This window comes from Macaca mulatta, chromosome 7 (assembly GCF_049350105.2).
Source record: "Macaca mulatta isolate MMU2019108-1 chromosome 7, T2T-MMU8v2.0, whole genome shotgun sequence".
Lineage (NCBI taxonomy): Eukaryota > Metazoa > Chordata > Mammalia > Primates > Cercopithecidae > Macaca > Macaca mulatta.
In genome coordinates this window covers 146570597-146598369 of record NC_133412.1, presented here as the reverse complement: position 1 = coordinate 146598369, position 27773 = coordinate 146570597, and the positions used below count along the sequence as shown (strand labels likewise).

General features: G+C 41.4%; 1 protein-coding gene across 50 annotated transcripts in view; it reads left to right on the top strand.

Moving 5' to 3' along the window:
* Positions 1-27773, top strand: part of NUMB (NUMB endocytic adaptor protein) — a 193616-nt gene that overhangs the window by 43204 nt on the left and 122639 nt on the right. For 16 of the 50 annotated variants that reach the window (XM_077941383.1, XM_015144060.3, XM_028851655.2 and 13 more), the window contains exon 2: positions 7093-7229. The exons of 8 other annotated variants lie outside the window; for them this stretch is intronic. The gene's annotated coding sequence lies outside the window, so the exon portion shown is untranslated. Of the gene's footprint in view, positions 1-7092; positions 7230-18555; positions 18644-27773 lie in introns of all 50 variants that reach the window. 26 more of the 50 variants (XM_077941387.1, XM_077941371.1, XM_077941382.1 and 23 more) reach the window with 3 other exon arrangements.

Sequence of the window (27773 nt, the reverse complement as noted above, 5' to 3'; positions counted from 1 at the left end):
TGTTAAATTTTGTTGTTTTGCAGGTCTCAATAAAGCTTGTATGTTGTGCTTACGTTACTTTTCTCTGATCTGTTCCCCTAGGGGCAGATACCTGGAATGTAAACAATCTGGGTATTCATTTATCTTCATGGAATTAACAAAAGACTTTTAATCTAGGAAGTGGCATAAAATGTCACAGTGGGTATTTAACATTTATCTATAGGGGAAAATTTGGCAAACCACATCTTTGAACCAGAAGCTTTTAATTGAGTTCTATGAATTCACAGTGCCAGCATTTCCAGTTGTTTTTAGAAATCTAGATTTTTTTTTTTCTTTCTTTTGTGGTACTATTTTAGAAATAATCTGTTTTCGTATTTCCTCTTTATTGTAAAACATAGCCTGCTCTAATTCTACAGTATTGCGTCATTACTACTAACATCCATTTATCATGGCTTCTTGACTAGTATCGCTGTAATATTGGTTTTCTTGAAAATAGTTACAAGAGGCCGGACATGGTGGCTCACGCCTGTAATCCCAACACCTTAGGAGGCTTAGGTGGGCAGATCACTTGAGGCTGGGAGTTCGAGACCAGCCCGGCCAACATGGTGAAACCCTGTCTCTACTAAAAATACAAAAATTAGCTGAGCATGGTGACGCATGCCTGTAATCCCAGCTGCTTGGAAGGCTGAGGCAGGAGAATTGCTTGAAGCCAGAAGGCAGAGGTTGCAGTGAGCCAAGACCATCTCAAAAAAAAAAAAGAAAGTTGCAAGACAGTAAGGAGAAATAGTTTATTGTGCTGGTATGGAGGCAGAAAGATGTGGAGTGTAATCATAGAAAAATGTGAAATGTTACTTTAGTTATTTTGACGATATCATTGTTCATTTTGGTCAAATAACATGTAAGGTGTTTTCACTAGTAACAATGTTTTTTTCATATCCAAAAAGCCTTTACAAGACCTATTGTTATTTCTCTGTGTTTTGTTGGTATTTAGCTCTCCTTTTAACACAGTTGTTAAAACTGAAAGCAGAACATGAGAAGCGCTACAGTCTGTTAAAGAATCAGGCCAGTGATGAAGTGAAACATATTGTTGGCTAAAAATAGCATTTTGCAAATTACATCTGAAATTGTTTTGTTAGAGCATCTATTGGTAATGAAATTCAGCTGTTCTTATTCTGTGTTTTTTTTTTTTTTTTTTTTTTTGAGACGGAGTCTCGCTCTGTCGCCCAGGCTGGAGTGCAGTGGCGCGATCTCGGCTCACTGCAAGCTCCGCCTCCCGGGTTCACGCCATTCTCCTGCCTCAGCCTCCCGAGTAGCTGGGACTACAGGCGCCCACAACCGCGCCCGGCTAATTTTTTGTATTTTTTTAGTAGAGACGGGGTTTCACCGTGGTCTCGATCTCCTGACCTTGTGATCCGCCCGCCTCAGCCTCCCAAAGTGCTGGGATTACAGGCGTGAGCCACCGCGCCCGGCCTTATTCTGTGTTTTGTGTGTATTTTTAAAACATCATTATCAGCCGGGCGCGGTGGCTCACACCTGTAATCCCAGCACTTTGGGAGGCCGAGGCGGGTGGATCATGAGGTCAGGAGATCGAGACCATCCTGGCTAACACGGTGAAACCCCGTATCTACTAAAAATACGAAACAATTAGCTGGGCTTGGTGGTGGGCACCTGTAGTTCCAGCTACTCGGGAGGCTGAGGCAGGAGAATGGCGTGAACCTGGGAGGCGGAGCTTGCAGTGAGCCGAGATTGTGCCACTGCACTCCAGCCTGGGCGACAGAGCGAGACTCCGTCTCAAAAAAAAAAAAAAAAAAAAATCGTTATCTGGGGGCCAGGCACTATGGTTCATGCCTGTAATCCCAGCAAATTGGGAGGCCGAGAAGGGCAGATTGCTTTGAGCTCAGGAGTTCAAGACTAGCTTGGGCATCATGGTGAAACCCCATCTCTATGAAAAATTAGCCGGGTGTTGGTGGCTTGCACCTGTAGTCCCAGCTACTCAGGTGGCGGAGGCTGGAGAATTGCTTGAGCCAGGAAGTGGAGGTTGCAGTGAGCCATGATTACATCCCTGCATTCCAGCCAGAGCGACAGAGTGAGACCCTGCTCAAAACAAACAAACACCCCTGCAACATTATCTGAAAGTAGATGGCCATGCAAAATGAGTTTCTCTTGGTTTTTAACTAATTTTTCCTTTAAGACCATATAAACCTTTCCTATATTCTCTGAAAACTTAAGGCTGTAATACTTGGAATTAAGAGTAAATGAAGGCTGGGTGTGGTGGCTCACACCTGTAATACCAGCACTTTGGGAGGCTGAGATGGGCAATCACTTGAGGTCAGGAGTTCGAGACCAACCTAGCCAACATGGTGAAACCCTGTCGCTACTAAAAATACAAAAAAATTAGCCAAGTGTGGTGGCGTGTGCCTGTAGTCCCAGCTACTCTGGAGGCTGAGGCCTGAGAAACCCTTGAACCTGGGAGATGGAGGTTGCAGTGAGCTGAGATTGTGTGCCACTGCACTCCAGCCTGGGTGACCGAGTGAAACTCTGTATCAAAAAAAAAAAAGAAAAGAAAACATTGAGATAATTAAATTTAAAACAGTAAAATTCAGGTGTGACTACTTAATGTTATAATACTGCATTGGTTTGTGGGCTTTTGAAGGCAGGAACTGTATCGTATCTTCGTGTTTAGCATACATGATAAAATAACTGTTTTGTTTGTTTTTGTTTTGTTTTGACTCAGAGTCTTGCTCTGTCATCCAGACTGGAGTGTGGAGTGCAGTGGCACAGTCTGGGCAATGGCACAATCTCAGCTCACTGCAACCTCTGCCTCCTGTGTTCAAGCGATTCTTGTGCCACAGCCTCCTGAGTAGCTGGGACTACAGATGCGCACCACCAGGCCCAGCTAATTTTTGTATTTTTGGTAGAGACGAGGTCTTACCGTGTTGGCCAGGCTGGTCTCGAACTCCTGACCTCAGGTGATCCACCCATCTCGGCCTCCCAAAGTGCTGAGATTACAAGTGTGAGCCACCATGCCCGGCCTTATTTTTTAGAAAAAGAATCAAATCATTAGAAGCAAATATTCCCAGTTCTGGTAAAATCTGATTTTTAAATACAAAATTATTTAATTAAAAAATAGGCAGAGTGGCTCACGCCTGTAATCCCAGCACTTTGGGAGGCCAAGGCAGGTGGATCACGAGGGCCCGAGTTAAAGACCAGCCTGGCCAACATGGTGAAACCCTGTCTCTACTAAAAATACAAAAATTAGCTGGGTGTGGTGTTGTGTGCCTTTAGTCCCAGCTACTCGGGAGGCTGAGGCAGGAGAATTGCTTTAACCCAGGGGAGGCAGAGGTTGCAGTGAGCCGACATCACGCCACTGCACTCCAGCCTGGGTGACAGAGTGAGACTGTCTCAAAAAATGGTAATAATAAATAATAATAATAAAAAAAAAAGGCTCTGGAGTCAGACAACCTATTTTATTTTACTACTCTTTTAAAAACCCCATACCCACTATTTCGTATTTTTGTGATCTTGGAAGTTATTTGTGCCTTAATTTTCCTAGTTATAAAATGAGACTATTTAATAGTTGCTTTTGGCTGGGCACAGTGGCTCATGCCTGTAATGCCAAGGTGGGAAGACACTTAAGGCCTGGAGTTTGAAACCAGTGTGGGCAACGTGACGGACCCTGCTTATACAAAAAGTAAGAAGAATTGACCAGACATGGTGGCACATGTCTGTAGTCCTAGCTACTTGAAAGGCTGAGAGGCAGAAGGATCACTTGAGCTTAGGAGGTTCAGGCTGCAGTGAGCGATGATCATCATGGCTCTCGGGGCAACAGAGCAAGACCCCCCCCATCTCTCTCTTTTTTTTTTTTTTTTTTCTCTTGTGTGACGGAGTTTCGCTCTTGTTGCCCAGGCTGGAGTGCAATGATGCGATCTTGGCTCACCACATCCTCCACCTCCTGGGTTCAAGCAATTCTGCCTCAGCCTCCCGAGTAGCTGGGATTACAGGCATGTGCCACCATGCCCAGTTAATTTTATATTTTTAGTAGAGACAGGATTTCTCTATGTTGGTCAGGCTGGTCTCAAACTCCCGACCTCAGGTGATCCATCTGATCAGCCTCCCAAAGTGCTGGGATTACAAGCATGCGCTACTGTGCCCAGCCAGGACCCCTCATCTCTTAAAAAAATAGTCAATTTCATGAGAGTTATTCAGGATTAAATGGGATAATCCATAGGAGGTGCTTAGAAGAGCTTTTGGCAAATAATCAGTCCCCATTAAATGTTAGCTGCCCAGCTGGGTATGGTGGTGCATGCCTGTAAACAGCAGTTTGAGAGGCCAAGCGAGGAGGATTGCTTAAGCCCAGGAGTTTGAGACCAGCATGTGCGAGACTGTCTTTACAGAAAAATTTTTTAAAAATTAGCTGGGCATGGTGGCATGCACCTGTAGTCCTAGCTTCTTGGGAGGCTGAGGTGGGAGGATCACTGAGCCCAGGAGTTTGAGACTGCAGTGAGGCATGATTGTGCCTCATTTGAGTTTGAGTTTGAGACTGCAGTGAGGCGTGATTGTGCAGTGAGGCACCATTGCACTCTAGCCTGGGCAACAGGTCAAGACCCTGTCTCTAAAAAAAAAAAAAAAAGTTAACTGCTTCTTGTCTTCTTATTCAGGAACAGCACTATTGCCTTGTCTGGTGAATTTATTTTGCTTTTAAAATATGCGTGTATATTCAGATTGCAATATGACAGATGTGGGCACAAAATACACATTTAAAATTAGTTTTGGGGCCGGGTGCAGTGGCTCACGCCTGTAATCCCAGTACTTTGGGAGGCCGAGGTGAGCAGATCATCTAAGGTTGGGAGTTCAAGACCAGCATGACCAACATGGAGAAACCCCGTCTCTACTAAAAATACAAAAAAATTAGCTGGGCATGGTGGCACATGCCTGTAATCCCAGCTACTCGGGAGGCTGAGGCAGGAGAATCGCTTGAACTCGGGAGGTGGAGGTTGCGGTGAGCCGAGATTGTGCCATTGCACTCCAGCCTGGGTAACAAGAGCGAAATTCCGTCTCTAAATAAATAAATAAATAAAAAAAATTAGTTTTGGATAAAAGTTCTAAGAATTTTTACTTTTAGCTACTGTAACTTTAATTTCTGTAAAAATAGATTAGCCATTTACCAATTTATTCAATCAATTTTTCTAATAAACTGTTTATTGATGCTGGCTATTTATTAGGCATTGTACTAGATGCTAGGAATATAAAGTGGTGCAAACTTGGTTATAACCTTCAGCTGCTTAGAAGCTAGTGAAGAAAATCACCACTGAGTTTTACAGTGTTTTATTTTTTTATTTTTATTTTTTTTTTGAGACGGAGTCTCGCTGTGTCTCCCAGGCTGGAGTGCAGTGGCGTGATCTTGGCTCACTGCAAGCTCCGCCTCCCGGGTTCACGCCATTCTCCCGTCTCAGCCTCCCGAGTAGCTGAGACTACAGGCGCCCGCCACCACGCCCGGCTAGTTTTTTGTATTTTTAGTAGAGACGGGGTTTCACCATGTTAGCCAGGATAGTCTCGATCTCCTGACCTCGTGATCCACCCGCCTCGGCCTCCCAAAGTGCTGGGATTACAGGCTTGAGCCACCGCGCCCGGCCTACAGTGTTTTAAACAAATACATATTTACAGTTTTGTAAATAACTCTTTTTGCACCGTGTCATTATTAAATGATTTTTTTTTTGTCTCCTGGAAGGCGTGTGAGCTGAATGTTTTCACTTTTTGTAATGGCCTCTTATAGCATCTTATCTGTGTACCACAACTCTGTGGTATCTGTAATCATTATTGTTTTACAAATAAACTGAGGTTTAAAGAGGTTATAATTAACTCATCCTACAACTACAAAACTCACTTTAAAAGCTTATTAAGTTGTAAAATTCATTCATTCAGCCTGGGCAACATAGTGAGACCTCATCTGTACCTACCCCCACCCCCACCCTCTACCTTCCCCCCAAAATTAGCCGGTCATGGTGGCACATGCCTGTAGTCCCAGCTACTCAGGAGGCAGAGGTGAGAGGATCTCTTGAGCCTGGCAGGTTGAGGCTGCAGTGAGCCGAGATCACGCCAGTGCACTTCAGGCCGGCAGACAGAGCGAGACCCAGTCTCCAAAATATAAAACAAAATCCATTCTATCATTCTTCCTCCCATGTATTATAAGATTCATAACCTATATTAGAAGACTTAACCCATTTATATTATATTTGAGATATATGTGTCTATTTCCCTATTAAAATTGGGAGCCTTTCAGAGGAGGGACTAATCTTAGGTTTTGGGTAGCCCAGCAACAAGTAGACTACCTGTTACATATTGGATACCTAATAAATATTAGTTGAATAGTGAGTATGTAGGATGTCAGAAGTATAAGGAATTTTAGAGTTCACGTAAATCATACACTAGAATTTCTAAAAATAATTTATAGATTGCTTATACAGAATTACAGCTCTTTATTTTGACTATAGAGAACTTTAACAACTGCTACCATCTACTGCTACTGTCACATAATCTCATAAAATAAGCCATTTTAACACCAAAAATGTAGGAAGGACAGTCTCATAGTAAGCATAATTGGTAACTTTATAAATAGTTTTTAGTCATGGCTGGCATCTGTTCAAGAGTTAGATTTGAACAACCACTATTTAATTCAACCCTCCCCTTTTAGAGATGATAAAATCGAGCCCATAGAGACGTATCAAAGTTCTTTCAGCAAGGGAGAATGATCACTGAGTTTGGAACCCAGGTCTGCTGACTCCTAGCTCAAAATTTTGATCTGGTTCCCTCAGTCTTCATCACATGATCAGACTTATGCACAGAGAATTTGTTACTTAACTGAGATCATATAGCTCTTAAGAATGTAAGGCTGGAACCTGAATGCATATTATCCACCTCAGTTTTTAAAGTTGTTATTATTTTTGCCCTGTTTCAAGAATTGCACAGGCCAACTCTATTTTTAGTGAAACCTGTGCATTCACTTCCATGTATCCTAACCAACTCCATCAGTCCTTACTCAACTATAGAAGTGAAATTTTAAGTGATTGAAAGGAGGTATGTATATTTAAGATTTTCTTTCCTTGAAAATTTCAGATTTGAGGCTTAAGCAACTTCTTCTGGGGAAAAGTGCCAGTGCAGCTGCTGTTACAGTAACACTCAAGGTCTTGATCTATATCCATAGATTGGAATATTGGTGGGCCAGCAATCCTCAGACACCTCACTTAGGACAGGTAAGTGAAAGAGATATTTAAGGATAAGCAAAGTGGATTGAAGGCTAACAGTCTTTCTTCCTGTTTGTAGTTAGATACAAACATTTTATTGCCTTTACAGATATAACCCTTTGTCCTGATAAAATCACTTGGAATATTAGGTGGGTAGGGCAAAACGTTTTCTTAATTGTAAGATGTGTGTCAAAATGTTTTATAATGGTAAAACTTAGAATAATTAAAATTGTTTTTCTTTTTGTCTGTTTTCCAGATTGTATTTATGAGCTTGTATTGCAGTTATCTATTGCTGTGTAACAAAGTACCTCAAACTTAGTGGCTTAAAACAACAGTCATTTATTTTGTTCATGTATTTGCAATTTGAGCAAGGCTTGATTGGTAGGGATACTTGTCTCTGTTAACATATAGCATGAGGTGAGATGGCTAGAAGGGTTGGAGTGGCTCAGTGGCTGGGAACCGGAATCATTTGAAGGCAGGCTTGCTCACTCACATATCTGGTGGTTAATGCTGGCTGTTGGCAAGAACACCTTCATGTGACCTCTCCTTGTGGCTGCTCGGCTTCTTCACAGCATGGTACCTGGGTTCCAAGAGAGAGAGCATCCCAAGAGAGGAAGGCAAAGGTGCATGGCATATTTGACTAGGTTTTGGAAGTCACATAGTGTTACTTTGCTCTGTCCTACCAGTTGATGTAGTTGTAAAGGTCCTCCCAGGTTTCAAGGAAGCTGTGGACATAGACCCCACCACTTGAAAGATCAACATCACATTGTAAGAAGAGCGTATGGGATGGAATCTAATGTTGTAGGCATCTTTGGAAAATATTTGCCACGATTTGTATTACTTTTAAGGTAATATAGATAACATGAAATATATTAAAAAGAGGAATATTTGCAGGATATTATGGTGTATGAGTTCAATAAGAATTTGATGTGTTCTTGTGTAGTAGAGTATGATATTGAAAATAAGATGTCTAAACAGAAAAAAAGTGAAATAGATTTGGAATTTTCTTTCTTTCTTTTCTTCCTTTTCTTTTTTTTCTTCCTTTTCTTTCTTTCTTTCTAGAAGGAGTTTTGCTCTTGTTGCCCAGGCTGGAATGCAATGGCATAATCTCGGCTCACTGCAACCTCTGCCTCCTGGGTTGAAGTGATTCTCCTGCTTCAGCCTCCCAAGTAGCTGGGATTGTAGGCATGTGCCACCACGCCTGGCTAATTTTGTGTTTTTAGTAGAGATGGGGTTTCACCATGCTGGTCAGGCTGGTCTTGGAACTCCTGACCTCAGGTGATCCACCCTCCTCGGCCTCCCAAAGTGTTGTGATTATAGGGATGAGCCACTGCATCTGGCCTGGAATTTTCTTTTGTGTCAACAAAACAGTATACTGCTACAATCAAAAGTAGAGACAAAAGTTTATAAACAAGATGGAAGATAAGATTTGTAGTTTGGAATTGGGTTGTTGTTGTTTTAAGAACGTGTTAGTTCAAAGCCTACTTGGGTCTTTTTTTTTCTTGTTTGTTTGAATAATTTGAGAATTATTTGGGAAATTGATTTCCAATATAAATTTGAGGACCGAATGCCAATATAATCATTATATACCTCCACATGTTTTGTCTGTCTCTGTTTCTTTAAGGGAAGTCTTTTTCAGGATTGTACAGGATTGTGTACAATTTTTCCAGGATTGTGCTAAATTTCTGGTAAATATCTTAAGTTTTTCTTCTTTTTTTTGAGATGGAGTCTTGCGCTGTCGCCCAGGTTGGAGTGCAGTGGCACGGTCTCGGCTCACTGCAAGCTCCGCCTCCCAGGTTCACACCATTCTCCTACCTCAGCCTCCCGAGTCGCTGGAACTACAGGCATGTGCCACCTTGCCCAGCTAATTTTTTGTATTTTTAGTAGAGATGGGGTTTCACCATGTTGGTCAGGATGGTCTCGATCTCCTGACCTCGTGATCCACATGCCTCGGCCTCCCAAAGTGCTGGGATTACAGGCGTGAGCCATCACGCCTGGCCAAGTTTTTTCAGTGGGATGAGAAAACTGCAAAGTTATAGAGTATTTGGTTGCCTTATTGACTGCTACCAGTTATATAAACTGCCTGTGGCAGGTTTGAATATAACTAATACTCAAATTCTGGATGTGATGGAAAATATTTTTAGAGAATTCTGTAAACATTACATGTGATTGTCATCTGTTCACTATAGGAATGGACAATAGGCTTTAGGAAGCAGAAGACTCAGAAGATTTTCTTGCTATCTAGATACTTTCTCATTCCAAAGTGATTTACATCATAATGAGTTTAATTTAACAGAGTTGGCTCAGCACTATTTCCCTAGTATTTGCAGGTAAAGTTCTATAATGGAGAAAAACTGAACCACCTAGTGTGTCAATAGAGGCAATATCAGAAGTTTGTTAATTCTCAAATTTTTTTTTTTTTTTTTTTTTTTTTGAGACGGAGTCTCGCTCTGTCACCCAGGCTGGAGTGCAGTGGCCGGATCTCAGCTCACTGCAAGTTCCGCCTCCCGGGTTCACGCCATTCTCCTGCCTCAGCCTCCCGAGTAGCTGGGACTACAGGCGCCTGCCACCTCGCCCGGCTAAGTTTTTGTATTTTTAGTAGAGACGGGGTTTCACTGTGTTACCCAGGATGGTCTCGATCTCCTGACCTCGTGATCCGCCCGTCTCGGCCTCCCAAAGTGCTGGGATTACAGGCTTGAGCCACCGCGCCCGGCCAATTCTCAAATGTTAATGATCAGAATTGACTGATTTTTGTGAAACAATATATTTTAGTTCAAAAGGTACAGTAATTGAGAAAGCTGTTTTTGTTTTTGTTTTGTTTTGAGATAGGGTCTTCCTCTTTTGCCCAGGGAGGAGTGCAGTTAGCACTATAGCCTCCGCCTCCCGGGCTCAAGTGCTCCTCTTATCTCAGTCTCCAGAGTGATGGGGACTACAGATACAAGCTTCCATGCCTGGCTAATTTTTGTATTTTTTGTAGAAATGGGGTTTTGCTGTATTGCCCAGGCTTGTCTTGAACTCGTAGGCTCAAGCCATCTGCTCACCTTGGCCTCCCAAAGGGCTGGGATGACAGGAGTGAGTTTTGTTTTTTTTTGCATTTGAAAACAAGATGAGGCCTGGCATAGTGGCTCACTCCTGCCATCCCAGCACCTTGGGAGGCCCAGATGAGTGGATTACTTGAGGCAGGGAGTTGGAGGCCAGCCTGGCCAAAATAGGGAAACCCCGTCTCTACTAAAACCACAAAAAATTAGCTGGGTGTGGTGGTGCGCGCCTGTAACCCCAGCTACTCTGGAGGCTAAAGTGGGAGAATCCCTTGAGCCCAGGAGGTGGAGGTTACAGTGAGCTGAGATCTGTGCCACTGCACTCCAGCCTGGGTGACAGAGACTCTGTCTCTAAAAAAACCCAAAAATAAATAAATAAAACCAAGATAAGGTATTTTACAATAGACAGATTAGGAATCATGATTATAGGTAATGTAAAATACTGTATCTTAAATAACAAATATATGCATATATGTGCAAGCATACAGAAAGCCTTTAAGCATTTAACTTGACTTTTTGTTTTAAACATTTGTTTTTAGCTCCCTTTTGCTTTTAAGAAGTCAGAGTAGGTTAATTGCTGATATCTGATACAGATCTATTGAATACATTATCTTCTGTAGGCCTGTACCTAAGGGGATGAAAATCTCTCAAATAGTGAAATACTGTTCTCTGAAACAAATAACAACAAAAGTTCCTAAACACTCTTAAGAAATTACAAATATGGTAGTGTTTATTTTGGTACTTTATGTAATCCTTGGAAGGAAGTAAATGATAAAGTTCTTGGGTAAAGATACATGACTATGTAAAGTTAATTTTATTTTTATGTATTTATTTTTTCAGCGACAGGTCTTACTATGTATTGCCAAGGCTGGAGTGCTGTGGCTATTCATAGGCGTAATCATAGCGTACTTGTATCTTTGCATAGCTGGGACTATAGGTGTGCACCACTGTGCAGGGCCTGTACAAATTATTTTAAAATGCAAAAAGGACTTTTAGTAATTCTGGAAGAAGTAAGTTATGTTGCTTAGAGATTAGTGTTCTCCTACTTACCATTTTTTAAAAATGAGATTCCTGGTTCTAAAATTACAATGATTCTTATTTGAAAAACAGCATTCAGTTCATGTTTTTACAGGTTTTTGTTAATACAGAAGTTACATGACTTTTTTATTACTCCTAACCCTCCTGTACCCTCTAGTCCTAATTATTAAAAGGTATAGTACCTTCTGTGAATGAAGTGTTTAACAAAAGTGTTTAACATTTGGAGTAGGGAAGTAATTAGCATATCATAAAAATTTACCATTTTAACCATCTTTATTTTTTTTTATTTTTAAAATTTATTTATTTATTTTTTTTGAGACGGAGTCTCGCTGTGTCACCCAGGCTGGAGTGCAGTGGCCCGATCTCGGCTCACTGCAAGCTCCGCCTCCCGGGTTTACACCATTCTCCTGCCTCAGCCTCCGAGTAGCTGGGACTACAGGCGCCCGCCACCACGCCCGGCTAGTTTTTTGTATTTTTAGTAGAGACGGGGTTTCACCATGTTAGCCAGGATGGTCTCGATCTCCTGACTTCATGATCCACCCGCCTCGGCCTCCCAAAGTACTGGGATTACAGGCTTGAGCCACTGTGCCCGGCCTCATTTTAACCAACTTTAAATGTTAAGTGCATTCACATTGCTCTGCAGCCAATATTCAGAACTCCTTTGATCTTGCAAAACTGAAGCTCTATACCCGTTATTATTATTTATTTATTTATTTTATTTACTTATGTATTTTTTTGAGACAGAGTCTTGCTCTGTCTCCTAGGCTGGAGGGCAGTGGTGTGATCTTGGCTCAGTGCACCTTCCACCTCCCAGGTTCAAGTGATTCTCATGTCTCAGCTTCCCAAATAGCTGAGATTATAGGCATGTGCCACCACACTTGGCTAATTTTTGTATTTTTAGTAGAGATGGGGTTTCACCATGTTGGCCAAGCTGGACTTGAACTCCTGACCTTCAGTGATCTGCCTGCCTCAGCCTCCCAAAGTGCTGGGATTACAGGTGTGATCCCCACCTCAAGTAGCTGGGATTACATGTGTGTACCACCATGCCTGGTTAATTTTGTATTTTTAGTAGAGATGGGATTTTGCTGTGTTGGCTAGGCTGGTCTGGAACTCCTGACCTCATGTGATCTGCCTGTCTCGGCCTACCAAAGTTCTGGGATTACAGGCATGAGCCACTGTTCCTGGCCAGTTTTCTTTATATTCTGTGGAGAATATTGGTATTTTTATTTTAGTCTTCGGTGGGTTGTGGTTCCATATAAATTCAGTTTTCTGAGCTTTGGCAGTGTTATTCAGATCTGTCCCACAAGTGTTTCATCCAGTGGTCAGTCTGGGATCTGGGTGTAGGTCTATTCATTATCTCAGTTATCAAAGTTTTTATTATGCCAGTTGATATCAGATGCATACCTACACAGGTTGAGGATGAGCCCAGCAGTTCATAAACAACATTATGGGGTCACTTTCCTACAGACAGAAAGAGAAGGAAAAAAAACCCAAAACAATGGAGTTTGTCCTGCCCACTTGGAGGCAAGACCCCACTGGATGGAGAGAAAGGTTCCCTTCCTTCAAAAGTTTTGTTCCTGGAGGTGGCTTTCCATTCCCAGATTCTTCTGCTGTTGCTGCTGCCCCCACTGTGGATGACCTGGGGACTGACACATGAGAGTATGGAGTTTTCCCAAGCTGCTGAGCACAGTGGCTCACACCTGTAATGCTAGCACTCTGGGGGGACGAGGCGGGAGGATAACTTGAGCCCAGGAGTTTGAGGTTGTGGCGAGCTGTGATTGTGCTACTGCATTCTAGCCTGGGAAACAGAGTGAGACCCTGTCAAAAAAAAAAAAAAAAAAGAGAAAAAAATACCCAAAGGATTTCCCTCATCTTCTCTGAGCTGTAGGAGTTCCCTTTACTGGCCTTGAGCCAGAGCTAGAGGGTTCTGTTTCTCTCTCCGCCTGCACCATTGTGCTCAGTTCTGGGTTTTAGGTTGTGTTGAGTTCAGGTTGGAGGATACTAGAGGGAAAAAAAATGATAAACTCATAGCTGGTTTGGGGGTAGTTGGAATTCTGGTGATTTCCCTGGATCCACCTGTGATATTTACAGCGTCTTCAAATAGCTGTTCATGCATTCTGTCCCAGTGTTATAGTTAACTGGAAGATAAAGGGAGATGTATTTACTTCATCTTACCAAGCAAGAAATCTTCCCAACATTTTTAACTTTTTGCTTTGAAATAATTTTCTCACGTCTGTAATCCCAGCACTTTGGGAGGCGGAGGCGGGCACGTCACTAGGTCAGGAGTTCGAGACCAGCCTGGCCAACATGGTGAAACCCTGTCTCCACTAAAAATATAAAAATCAGCTGGGTGCGGTGGTGCATGCCTGTAATCCCAGCTACTCGGGAGGCTGAGACAGAAGAATTGCTTGAACCCAGGAGGCGGAGGTTGCAGTGAGCTAAGATCACACCATTGCACTCCAGCCTGGGTGACAGAGCAAGACTCTGTCTCTAGAAAAAAAAAAAAAGGAAAGAAAAAAAAAGAAAAGAAATAATTTTAGATTCACAGAAAGGTATACAAATAGGAAAATGAAGTCCTCTGTGTCCTTTACCCAGTTACATAGCTACATAGCTGTAGTACAATACCAAAACCAGAAAATTAACATCAACTTTTTATTATGCAATATTTCAAATGTGCAGAATGTTGGGTAAGACGTATGTTGAACATCTGTATATCCCCCACTGATATTTCAATATTTTTTCATATTTTCCCATACTTTATATGTGTATTCTAATATGTATGTATCCTCTTTTATATAAACCACTTGAAAGTAAGTTGCAGACATCATGATAATTTACCTCTAAATACTTGAGCATGCATCTTCTAAGAAAAAGGATATTATACTTCAGTAAACATTTATTATTAAATGCAAACTATTTTTTTCCTGTAACCCCAAGACCTGATCATACCTAAGAAAATTAACTATGAATTTTTTTGGACAAGAGTCTTAACTTTTGTTTTGAAGCATGTTATCTCTCTCTCTCTTTTTTTTTTTTAACCTTTTTTTGTTTTTTGAGACATAGCCTTGCTTTGTCGCTCACACTGGAGTTCAGTGGCACAATCTCAGCTCATTGCAACCTCTGCTTCCAAGGCTTAAGTGATTCTTGTGTCTCAGCTTCCCGAGTAGGTGGGATGACAGACGTGCGCCACAATGCCTGGCTAATCTTTTTTTTTTTCGGACGGAGTCTTGCTCTGTTACCCAGGCGATCTTGACTCACTGCAACCTCCACCTCTGGGGTTCAAGTGATTCTTCTGCCTCCGTCTCCTGAGTAGCTGGGACTACAGGGCTGTGCCACCATACCTGGCTAAGTTTTGTATTTTTAGTAGAGACGGGGTTTCACCATATTGGCCAGACTGGTTTCAAACTCCTGACCTCATGATCTGCCCACCTTGGCCTCCCAAAGTCCTGGGATTACAGGCGTGAGCCACCATGCCCGGCCTCTTTATTTTTCTGTATTTTTAATAGAGACAGGGTTTCGCCATGTTGGCCAGGTTGGTCTCAAACTCCTGGCCTCAAGTGATTTGCCTGCCTTGGCCTCCCAAAGTGCTGGGGTTACAGGCATGAGCTGCCATGCCCCACCAATCTCTTGAAGGCTTATATTATTATTCAAGGATGTGTCCCTTCTGATGATATACTCTTGGTGATTATTTTGAGAGTCTGAGCTCTTAACCATGTGCGAAATTCAGAGCCCAGGGAGCTCCCTGATTCTGTATTCTTGTCTCTCATTCTTCCCTCAGCTCTATCTTCTCACAGCTCCCACTCAAAATAGTCCTCATCAGGAGATTGTAATTTTGTCAGACTAATTTAGGACTAGTACGTGACTTCGTTTTTAATTATTGGCCAGGAAGTTACTTACAGTTAAAATTGTGGTAGAGTTTCTGATATGGTGATATATAAAGGGTGAATCAAGCTGTAAGTAATTGAAAACCCGACTATAAAGCTTACATAAATCTGAAGTTGGCAGTTGCTCATGTTGCTTTAATGGTTCAACATTGCTGGGGCCTATGAATTTGTGATTTGCTTGGCCTTTCATGGTCTTAAGACAGCTACTGCAGCTCCAGCCTTCCACCTACATTCAAGGAAGAAGGAAAAAGACACTGCCAAGGAAAAGCTTTCTTATTAGTGATTCCAGCAAGTCACTTCTAATGTTCCAAGGGCCAAAATTGGGTCATATGGTCACCTCTAGCTGTTTTCGTCTTTTGGCCTCTGTAATGAGAGGCAAGGAGGGAGTAGGGATTTGGGAATGACTTTTTGAGTAACCAGTTAACATCTGTCACAGTTATATGATTATATTTATTTTATATCAAAATTGTGTTCATTTGACTTCAGTGTGATGTTCAGCACATAGGTGCTTTATTATTACATAGTAACATTTAACTGGATAGTGTGGAGAACAAAAGGAATAAAAATAGTAAAGAGTTTTAAATTTAGATGTGAAAGTGAACTTTTGATAATGCAAAGTGAAACTTGGCTTGAATCTTGAGACATTGGTCAAGTTACTGGATTTATAAACCTCTATTTCCTCATCTGTAAAATGGAATTAATAATATCTAACTTTTAGGGCAGTCGTGAAGTATGAAGGAGATAATTTATGTAAAGTACCTAATACAGTGCCTAATACATTGGAGGTGCTACAATGGAAGATATTATTGTTATAATTGTTTGGTATATGGACATTGGGGTAGAATGAAAGAGCACAGACTTTATAGTAGAAGATTATATTTGATTCCTGGTTATACTACATAGTTGTTGTGTGTTCTTAGGCAAATCAGTTAATCTCTCTGAGATAGTAATGTAGTGTGTAATCTCTGAGGATCGTTAGAAAGATTAGATATTATACGTACGGTGCAATAATTTATGGGCTCTCAGTAAAAGGCATCTGCTCCTGCTATTTTTAGTTATTATTTTTATGTTTTAGGATCCATATAGCAGATAGGGAATCAATCATTTATTCTAGAAATTTATTTGTGATCAAGGAGGTATTGTTGATTAGTAGTATTTTTCTTCATCTGTTGAAGAAAAATAGCTGCAGAAACTGGATTTGAATTATGAGGTCTGTTTCCACCATGATTAAAAAGTTTTTGGGTTGGGTACAGTGGCTCACGCCTGTAATGCTAGCACTTTGGGAGGCTGAGGCAGAAGAATCACTTGAGCTCAGGAGTTTGATTCCAGCCTGGGCAAACATAGTGAGACCTTGTCATTACAAAAAATCCTAAAAATTGAGCTGGACATGGTGGTGTGTGCACGTGGTCATAGCTACTCATGAAGGCTGAGGCAGGAAGATTACTTGAGCCCAGCAGTTTGAGGCTGCAGTGAGCTCTGATTGCACCCCACTGCTCTCCAGCCTGGGTGAGAGTGAGACCCTGTCTCAAAAACAAATTTAGGCCCAACTCAGTGGCTCACGCCTGTAATCCCAGCACTTTGGGAGGCCGAGGTGGGCAGATCACAAGGTCAGGAGATGGAGACCATCCTGGCTAGCATGGTGAAACCCTGTCTCCACTAAAAATACAAAAAATTAGCCGGGCGTGGTGGCAGGCACCTGTGGTCCCAGCTGCTCGGGAGGCTGAGACAGGAGAATGGCGTGAACCCAGGAGGCAGAGCTTGCAGTGAGCCGAGATCACGCCACTGCACTCCAGCCTGGGCGACAGAGCGAGGCTCTGTCTCAAAAAAAAAAAAAAAAAAAAAATCTAGTCTTACATATTTTGTTAGTGGTTTCCCTTGTACATATGGATGTGCTCTGGTGCCTTTTACATGAACCTTTCAGATCTGTACTTCTTTGTTTTGTTTGTTTATAGCCAGTTAATTGTTATTGTTCATGAGTACCAGACTGGTTTTTTTTTTTTTGTTTTTTGCTTTTTTGGTTAGTTTTTGTAAGACTTAATTTTTTTAGAACAGTTTCAGGTTTATAGCAAAATTGAGCAAAAAAATAGACAGTTTCCATATACCTGTTGCCCCCACAAACCCACAGTCTTTCTTACTGTCAGCATTCCTTACCAGAATAGTACACAGGAGATATAAGAAAAATCAAACGAATGCAAACTCAATATAACACAGCATCTCTGGTTACCAAAATGTATGGGGATTTCTATCTACCAGCAACCACTCAATTCTTTGGCAGACACCAGCTGGGTATCCTACATTTTAACTCAATTCTGACATTATTTACTTGGAGATAGAATCAGATCCCACAGGTTGAGGGCTCAATCCCCTACTTCAATTGCCAGCCCCAGGTTGTGTCGTGTGCTTCTGGCTGATTAGCTATAAATCAGGGTTACCACAGCTCCCTCTTTTGGTTCAGTTAATTTGCTAGAGTGGCTCACAGAACTCAGAGAAACACTTCGTTTGCATTTATAGGGTTATTATAAAGGATATTACAAATGAGACAGATGGAAGAGATGCATAGGGCAAGGTATAAAGCGGCATGGATCTTCCATGCCTTCTTCAGGTGTGCCACCCTCCAGGAACCTCCATGTGTTCATCTGTCCAGAAGCTCTCCAAACGCTGTCCTTTCGGGTTTTTATGGAAGCCTCATTACATAGGCATGATTGATTAAGTCGTTGGCCATTTGTAATCAGCTTATCCTTCAGCTCCTCTTCCCTCTCTGGAGGTTGGGGGCTGGGGCTGGAAATCCCAACCCTCTTATGCCTTGGTCTTTCAGATGACCAGCCTTTATCCTTAAAACTATCTAGAGATCTCATTAGCATGTAAAAGATATCACTCCAGAGGTGCCAATGGTTTTATGAGGTATATGTCAAGAAAGGGGAAGAAGACTAATTATATGTTTCATAATTTGTTATAATCAATAAACCCACATTGACACATTATTTTCACCTAGAGTCCTTAGGTTATATTAGAATTTATTCTTGATGTTGTACTTTCAGTGGATTTTGGCAAATGTACTGACATGCATCCACCATTGTAGTGTCATGCAAAATAGTTTTACTATCCTAAAGATTCTGTGTGCTCTGACTGTCCATCCTTTCCTCTCACCTAACCTTTGGTAACCACTGATCCTTTTTCTGTCTCCATAGTTTTGCCTTTTCCAGAATGTCATATAGTTGGAATCATACAGTACATGTAGCCTTTTCAGATTGGCTTCTTTCGCTTAGTAATGTGCATTTAAAGTTCTTTCATGTCTTCTCTTCATGACTTGATAGCTCACTTGCTTTCTTATTCATTTATATATTTTCACTTTTGTTTTTGTTTTTGTTTTTTGAGACAGAGTCTCACTCCGTCGCCCACGATCTCAGCTCACTGCAACCTCCATCTCCTGGGTTCAAACGATTCTCCTGCCTCAGCCTCCCGAGTAAGTGGGATTACAGACGCCACCACATCCAGCTAATTTTTGTATTTTTTGTAGAGATGAGGTTTCTCCATGTTGGCTAGGCTGGTCTCAAACTTCTGGCCTCAAGTGATCCACTGGCCTTGTCCTCCCAAAGTGTTGGGATTACAGGTGTGAGCCACCGTGCCTGACCTGTTTATTTATTTTTTAGAGACAGGCTCTTGCTGTGTTGCCCATGCTGGAGTGCAGTGGTGTAGTCATAGTTCACTGCAAGCTCAAACTCCTGGCCTCAAGCAGTCCTCCTGGTTTAGCCTCCGGAGTTGTTAGAATTACAGATGTGAGCCACTGCATATGGCTAAGCCTTTTTTTTTCTGGCATATTTTCTTTCCTTTTTCTTTTCTTTTCTTTTTTTTTTTTTTAAGACATAGTTTCGCTCTTGTTGCCCAGGCTGGAGTGCAATGGTGCAATCTCGGCTCACCACAGCCTCTGTGTCCTGGGTTCAAGCGATTCTCCTGCCTCGGCCCCCCAAGTAGGAGGGATTACAGGCATGCGCCACCATACCCGGCTAATTTTATATTTTTAGTAGAGACAGGGTTTCTCCATGTTGGTCGGGCTGGTTTCTGACTCCAGACTTCAGGTGATCCACCCGCCTCAGCCTCCCAAAGTGCTGGGATTATAGGCATGAGCCACCGTGCCCGGCTCTGGCATATTTTAAATCCACAGTTGGTTGAACCAATGGATATGGAGGGCCAACTGTATTTAATATGCTTAATGTAAGTATGTGCTTATTTTTGAAATATTTTCCTATTGTTTTATGTGTATGTGGTTTGTTTTTTTTTTTTTGGAGACCGAGTCTCGCTCTGTCATCCAGGCTGGAGTGCAGTGGAGTGATCTCAGCTCATTGCAGCCTCCGCCTTCCAGGTTCAAGCGATTCTCCTGCCTCAGCCTCCTGAGTAGCTGGGATTACAGGCGTCTGCCACCACACCTGGCTAATTTTTTGTATTTTTGCTAGAAATGGAGTTTCACCAGGTTGGCCAGGCTGGTCTCAAACTCCTGACCTCAGGTGATCCACCCACCTTGGCCTCCCAAAATGCTGGGATTACAGGTGTGAGCCACCACACCTGGCCCTATGTGTATGTGTTTTTAAGCTGTATAATGTTATTATGCTCCGAATCTTATTTATTCTTTTTTGATCAAAAGGAATTATGCAAGCACATACTGTATTTGTAAATTTAGTTGACAAAAACCGACTGTTGTATAATGTTCCGTTGTATATGTATTTCCACATTTTACTTGTATATTTCTCTAATAATTGATACGTAGGTGTGTTGAAAACTAACACAAATATTGCTGCTGTGTACATCCTTATGCATATATCCTACTGATGTGTGCAAAGGTTACTCTAGTATATACCGAGAAAAGGAATTGCTGACTTGTGGCCCATACACATACTTAATTTCATTAAATATTGCCAAATGTTTTTTAGAATGGCTACCCAGTTTATGCTCCCACCAGCAGTGAATTAGGATTCCTGTTTCCTTAAATACTCACCAATATTTGGTCTTATCCATCTGTTTAGCCTTGTCAATCTGATGGGAATTAAGAAGTATATTGTTTTAATTTCTATTTCTGTGATTGAGTGTGAGGTTAGGCATCTTTTCATTTACTTGTTACCATTTGGGTTTCCCCTGCTTAGTGACTAAAAAAAAAAAACAAACCCAAATAATATATATTTGTTGTAGATATTTTTGAAAATACAAATGGGCAAATGGGCAAATATAAAAAGATCATCTGTAATACCCTAATCCAAAGATAATTGCTATTAACCTTGGCTATATCTTTCTGGTCGATACACACACACACACACACACACACACACACACACACTCGTTCTCTCTCTCTCTTTCTCTCTCTGTGTCTCTGTCTCTCATATACAAATATGTAGTTTATTAATGGGATTATATACACAGTTTTCTTACATTTTTTCCTTTCACAATAATTTATGACCATTTCCCCATGTTGTTAGACATTTTAAATATCACCATTTAATAGGTGCATATTTCATTTTATAGCTTTAAATTATTTAATCTTCTGTTGTGGGATATTTAAGCTATTTTTGATTTTTTTCTCATTAACAATTTGGTGAACTGTTAAACCTACATTTTTATGTGGCAAAGCTAGAGGGATTATGTTCCTGCTGTTTTTGTGAAACTGGGTTTTATAGCACGTACATTGCAGGCTGTCTTAGGCTATTTTCCGCTTGGATTCTAGGGCAGCTGTTAATGCTTAGTTTTGTAAACAGACACATATAGCCCTTGATGCTGCAGGGCTAGAGTTCAAAGACTTCTCAGCTGGGCCTTTACCATTCTTTCTTTTTCCACTTTGTCAAGGCCAGGTTAACACAGAAGAAGAGTGCAGTAGCAGACTTGGTCTTAATATTTAAATATCATTGTCTTCTCTAGAGGGGGTGCAAAACTTCCAACTATACAGAACTCTTAATCCAAACCTTTATAGACATATATATATGAATGAATGTGTGTGTGAATATTTAATGACCAGAAAGATATAGCCAATGCAAATAACTTCATTTTTAATTGTTAATAGATTTTTATTATAAAAGTGAGAATGCTCATAAAACAGTTAAGAAAATACAGAAAGCCATTAAGAAAATTCCCATAATTCTCTTACCCAAAGATAACTGCTTAATTACCATTTTGCCTTGTATCTTTTTAGATATTTTTCTAGTTAGTGTGCTTGGACCAGCTAGCACTAGCTCACCAGAGCCAATAATTAAGAAATTATGCAAGCCCAAATTGTTGGTAGGTTGATATTAGCAATGGTGGGATTAGCTACATCAGTGACTTTGGCAAATGCTACAAAGGAGGGCTTCTTTCTCCCTGCTGAATTTCTCCCCAAACTGGCTTATCAGTACACCACTGCATGTATATATCATATTGATGAATATAGATCTTCATTTTTAATGGTTTCATAGAAGTCCATTTGTTAGATCAATGATTCTCAGCCTGGTCCTTGGACCAGAGATACCAGCATTACTTGGGAATTTGTTAGAAGTGCATATTCTTGGCCTCCACCCAGACCTACTGAATTGGAAACCTGGTTTGGGGGCCCAGGAATCTGTGGTTGTTTTGTTTTGTTTTGTTTGAGGCGGCATATCACTCACTGTGTTGCTCAGGCTGGAGTGCAGTGGTGTGATCTCAGCTCACTACAACCTCTGCCTCCCAGGTTCAAGTGTTTCTCTGGTCTTAGCCTCCCGAGTAGCTGGGATTACAGGTGTGCACCATCATGCCTGGCTAATTTTTTGTATTTTCAGTAGAGACAGGGTTTCACCATGTTGGCCAGGCTGGTCTCAAACTCCTGACCTCAAGTGATCTGCCCTCCTCAGCCTCCCAAAATGCTGGGATTTACAGGCATGAGCCACTGCGCCCAGCCGCAATCTATGGTTTTACAGACCCTTCAGGTGATTCTGATACATGCTAAAGTTTGAGAACCATATACCGTAAATTATCTGATTGGTCTGATGATTCTGTGTGAAATATTCTTCAATATATGTTCATTTTAAGGTCTTCAGTTGCATATTGTAAAACTGTGTTCTAAAAAGACTGGTGGCTCACACCTGTGATCCCAGCACTTTGAGAGGCTGAGACAGGAGTATCAGTTGAGCTCAGGAGTTTGAGACCATCCCGGGTAACATAGCAAGGCCTTGTTTCTCCAAAACAAAACACACACACAAGAACTAGTCAGGCCTTGTGGTGTGGGCCTGTAGACCCAGCTGCTCTGGAGGCTGATGTGGGAAGATCCCTTGAGCCCGGGAGTTTAAAGTTCCATTGAGTTATGATTGTGCCACTGTACTCCAACTTGGGCCACAGAGCAAGACCTTGTTGCTTAAACACAAACACATACACACACACACACACACCCCCTAATAATTAAAATAGATAGATTAGATAGATGGATAGATGGGTAGATGGATGGATAGAGGGGCAGGGTGGCCAGGTATGGTAGCTCCTGCCTGTAATCTCAGCACTTTGGGAGACTGAGGCAAGAGGATCACTTGAGCCCAGGAATTTGAGGTTACAGTGAGCTATGGTTGTGCCACTGCGCCCCAGCCAGGTGACAGAATAAGTCCCTATCTCTACAAAAAATAAAAATTAAAAATTAACCGGGCATATGGCATGTGCCTGTCTCTAAAAAATAAAAAAAAATAAAAAAGGCTGTACTAGTTTTCATTTCTACCTGAAGTTGATATCAACTCCAATTTAGACTTATTTTCTATATATAGAAGAAACAGCTATGTTAAGGATTTTATTTCTCTTTCAGCTGTGTCTGTATCCATCTAGCCATTCTAGAACTCAATTCTCCTTCATTGTCTTCAACAATAACATATTTTAAGGTTATTTTCATCTTTTCAAAGAGGACGGTTGAGACACAGGAAAAACTATGCTTTGCCTGTAGAATACCTGATGTCAATGTGTAGCTATACATATGAATACCTACTTTTAATCCCTGTGTGAATGATCAGCCTATGTTTCATTCCTCATCTCTGGCACATTAACATCATTCTGAAATAACCCCTTTTAAATTTAATTTAAATTTTAATATTTTATTATTTTACAGATAGAGTTTCGCTCTGCCACCCAGGCTGGAATGCAGTGGTATGATCACAGCTCACTGCAGCCTTGACCTCCTGGGCTCAAGCAGTCCTCCCACCTCAGGCCCCCAAGTAGCTAGGACTATAGGGACACACCACCTGCCAGGCTAATTTTTTTATTTTTTGTAGAGACGGGATTTTGCCATGTTGCCCAGGCTGGTCTCAAACTCCTGGGCTCAACCAGTCTACCTACCTCTGCCTCCCGAAGTGTTGGGATTACAGGCATGAGCCACTACACCCAGCCCCTCACTCCTTTAAAATGTATTAGTATTCATTGCAGCATTTATTCACAATAGCCAAGATACGGAATCAACCTAGGTGTCCATCAACAGATGAATGGATAAAGAAATGTAGAGAGAGAGAGAGAGTGTGTGTGTGTGTGTGTGTGTGTGTGTGTGTGTGTGTGTATACATCATGTGTAGCCATACTTATGAATACCTATTCTAATCCCTTTGTTTTTGTTTTTGTTTTTTTTTGAGATAGAGTCTTGCTCTGTCACCCAGGCTGGAGTGCAGTGGCGCGATCTCTGCTCACTGTAAGCTCCACCTCCCGGGTTCATACCATTCTTCTGCCTCAGCCTCCCGAGTAGCTGGGACTACAGGCGCCTGCCACCATGCCCAGCTAATTTTTTGTATTTTTAGTAGAGATGGGGTTTCACCATGTTAGCCAGGATGGTCTTGATCTCCTGACCTCGTGATCCGCCCGCCTCTGCCTCCCAAAGTGCTGGGATTACAGGCGTGAGCCACCACGCCCGGCCTCTAATCCCTTTTTAATCCCTGTATTTATTATTGTGTTAGAGACAAGATTTTGCTCTGTTGCCTAGGCTGGAGATACAGCCACATGCAACACACACACACACATACACACACACACACACACACACAATTCAACCTTAATTGTGGATGAACCTGGAGGCCATTATGCAACGTGAAATAAGGTAGGCATAGAAAGACAATGTGGCTTGGGCCGGGCGTGGTGGCTCAAGCCTGTAATCCCAGCACTTTGGGAGGCCGAGACGGGCGGATCACGAGGTCAGGAGATCGAGACCATCCTGGCTAACACGGTGAAACCCCGTCTCTACTAAAAAATACAAAAAATTAGCCGGGCGTGGTGGCGGCGCCTGAAGTCCCAGCTACTTGGGAGGCTGAGGCAGGAGAATGGCGTGAACCCGGGAGGCGGAGCTTGCAGTGAGCCGAGATCCGGTCACTGCACTCCAGCCTGGGCGACAGAGCAAGACTCCGTCTCAAAAAAAAAAAAAAAAAAAAAAAAAGAAAGACAATGTGGCTTTATTTAAAAACTTACAAACATTGCTGGATGCTAACATTGACTTTTATTCTGAATATAAACACGAAAGAATAAAAGAATGTGAAATGTTATTTTTGGTTTCAAATGAAGAAATACGTAAGGAAAAAAAAAACAAGACAGACAAACATGATCTCACTTATAAGTGGAGTCTTAAAAAGTCAAATTCAGAAACAGAGTAGAAAGATGATTTCCAGGTTCTGGGGAGGAAGAGAGGGAACAGGTCAAAGGGTACAAAGTTTCGGTTAGGATGAATAAGTTCTGGAGATCCTTTGTACAACAATGGTGACTATAGTTAATAATAATGTATTATATACTTGTAAAGGAGAGCAGAGTGTGGTGACTTGTGCCTATAGTTCTACCTACTCAGGAGGTGTAGGCTAGGGGATCACTGGGGCCCAGGAATTCAAAGCTGTGGTGAGCTATGGTCACACCACTGCACTTCAGCCTGGGCAACAGAGTGACACAATCTCTTTTTTTTTTTTTTTTTTAAACTGCAAAGACAGTAAATCTTAAATGTTCTCACAAAACCAAAATAAGTATGTGAGGTGATGGATATGGTAATTAGCTCAATTTAACCATTTCACAATGTATACATCAAAACATCACATTTTATATCATAAGTATATAATTTTTATTTGTTTCCCGGGATGCAGTGGCTCACGCCTGTAATCCCAACACTTTGGGAGGCCGAGGTGGGTTACTCACCTGAGGTCACGAGTTGGAGACCAGCCTGGCCAACATGGTGAAACTCTATCTCTATTAAAAATATAAAATTACAGGTGCATGCCTATAATCCCAGCTACTTGGGAGGCTGAGGCAGGAGAATCGCTTGAACCCAGAGGCAGAGGCTGCAGTGAGCCAAGATCGCGCCATTGCACTCCAGCCTGGGCACACGAGTGAAACTCTGTCTCAAAAAAGAATAATAATTTTTATTTGTCAGCTATACCTTGACAAAAAATTAATTTAAAAATTAAATTTAAACATTAAGATTAAATGCAAAAAAATGTATTAAGACCTACTTGCTATGAAAGTTGCTACTAATGGTGCCAAGCTATTAGAAGAGGGGAAAAGATCCCAACAAAAACTTGTGACTCTTCTTGGCTCAGAGAGACAATAAAATGGAAGTGCTTTATTTTAAAGAATTTTATTAGATTAGGAGCCAGAATTCACAAGTATTGGTGAAAAGAATAATTTAGGCAGGTTTGCCATATTTCATTGGCACTGGGTTATTGACACCTAGTGTTTTTTGATGATGCATTGTTATTAAAGAGCAACTGCAAACACTAAAACTGGCTCTTATTCCAACCTTCTAGCCTTCAGTGACTTTTTGCTAGAATGAGTGCTTTGGACACAAACTGTTAATTTTGTGATGGCATTAGAATCTGTCAAATTGCCAATCTTCCAGATTTATAAAGCCTCAGAAATCATGTGATTTAATTAAGCATTCCATGATTTTGTTCTTATTGCTATCTCCAAAGTTTATGTTCTTGACCTAACAATTAGTTGTCAGAGTTACTGCTCTGAAAGAAATGGTGAATATTGCAATTGAAATGATAGCCCCCTTATTTTATAATTCATCTTACCTTCCACTACAGTGTGGTAGACCGGATAGCTGTCTAGCCTTAGTCAAGCCACTTAATTTCTGTGTGCTTTAGTTTTCTTACCTATAAAATTGGGCTGCTGATAAACCATTTCAGATTATTATCAGGATTAAATGCAATGTGATATATAATGTGCACAGCACGGTTCACATAGACACTTAGTAATTTATAGATTCCTTTCAACGTCTCAACTTCTCCTTTTAATATGAGTAAGTGTTCTTTACAGGTCCCTCTTGATATTTCCTCGCCTCACCATTAGTTGTTAACCTTTTTGGGTTCTTATCCTTCTTGCAGAATCTGACATAAGCAGTGACCCCTCTTCCCAGAAAAATGCACGTGTCTATTAAACTTTGCCTACAACTTTGGGACTTCATAGAACTCCCTCCACCCCCCCAAAAAAATCCCTCAATGTCATCTGTGGACCATGTTAAGGATCCTCTTACCCTTGGTAGACTTCCTCAGTTTTCCTAACTTTGGTTGTCATCTCACTATAGATGGTTCCTAAATCTGGTTTTCTTTCTTTTGAACTGCTACCTGCCAGATGTTATCATGGTATCTTAATATAATAGAGACTTAATCAGTGAATGGAAGAGTAAATTGCAACATTTAATTATTGTTATTACAGGCCAAATAAATATATGACACTGTGTGGCTAGATTTAGAGATCTGTGTTGACTGAAAACTACAGCTAATAAAGTTAAGTCAGGTTAGATATCGACTAAGGCACAACTGTCTAATTTCCTGAGGCATTGATTGAAGCTTACTTGTAAGCTTGTGAAACAGTTTCGGTCACAGTTCCAAGTGTGGTAGCCTCTTTCAGATTGCAGGCTACCAGCCAAAATGTCATCTCATCTGAAAATCTGCTATTTCTCTTTCAAATGTTATCATGGAGAGCTGGGTGTTATTAGAGCCTTTTGCATCAACTTTTTCACCCATTCACAGAAACCCATTTTAAGGGGGAAAAAGAGTTATTGGCTCAAGTAATTGAATAATCCAGTCAAATCATTTAGGGGCAAGAATGACTTTCAGGGGCTTTTACTTTGATCCTGTATTTCTCAGCTCTGTTTTTCTTTGCCTCTTGGCCTTACTTCTCCTGAGATGAGCTTTCTTCAGGTAGTCAAGGGAAGATGGTTGCAAGCACCTCTAGTTCACATTGGTTGTATAGTTGCAATCCTACAGGAATCAAGGTAATATTTCCCCATCATGTAAAAAAAAAAAAAAAAAAAATCCTGGGGACGACTTTGGACTGGCTTGGGTGATTTAGTTAATGTTCCCTGCACTTACTCCTCTTCCATATACACACAAAATGGGCAGGAGTAGTTCCCCAGTAGAATTGGTAGACAGATGTACAACAGTCTTCCAGGATTCTTTTATCATAAAGTCTTTGAGTAGAACCCAATTCTGTGGACAATAGTAGTCTTTTCATCTCTTAGGACATTTAATGAGATTGCCAAAAAACTACAACTCCTCCCACCTCTACCTGTTGGTATCAGTTGATTGCTGAATTACCTATATAAATAGTTCTCAAAATGTGGACCATCTAGGGGCTTGTTAGTAATGCAAATACTGGGGCCTCATC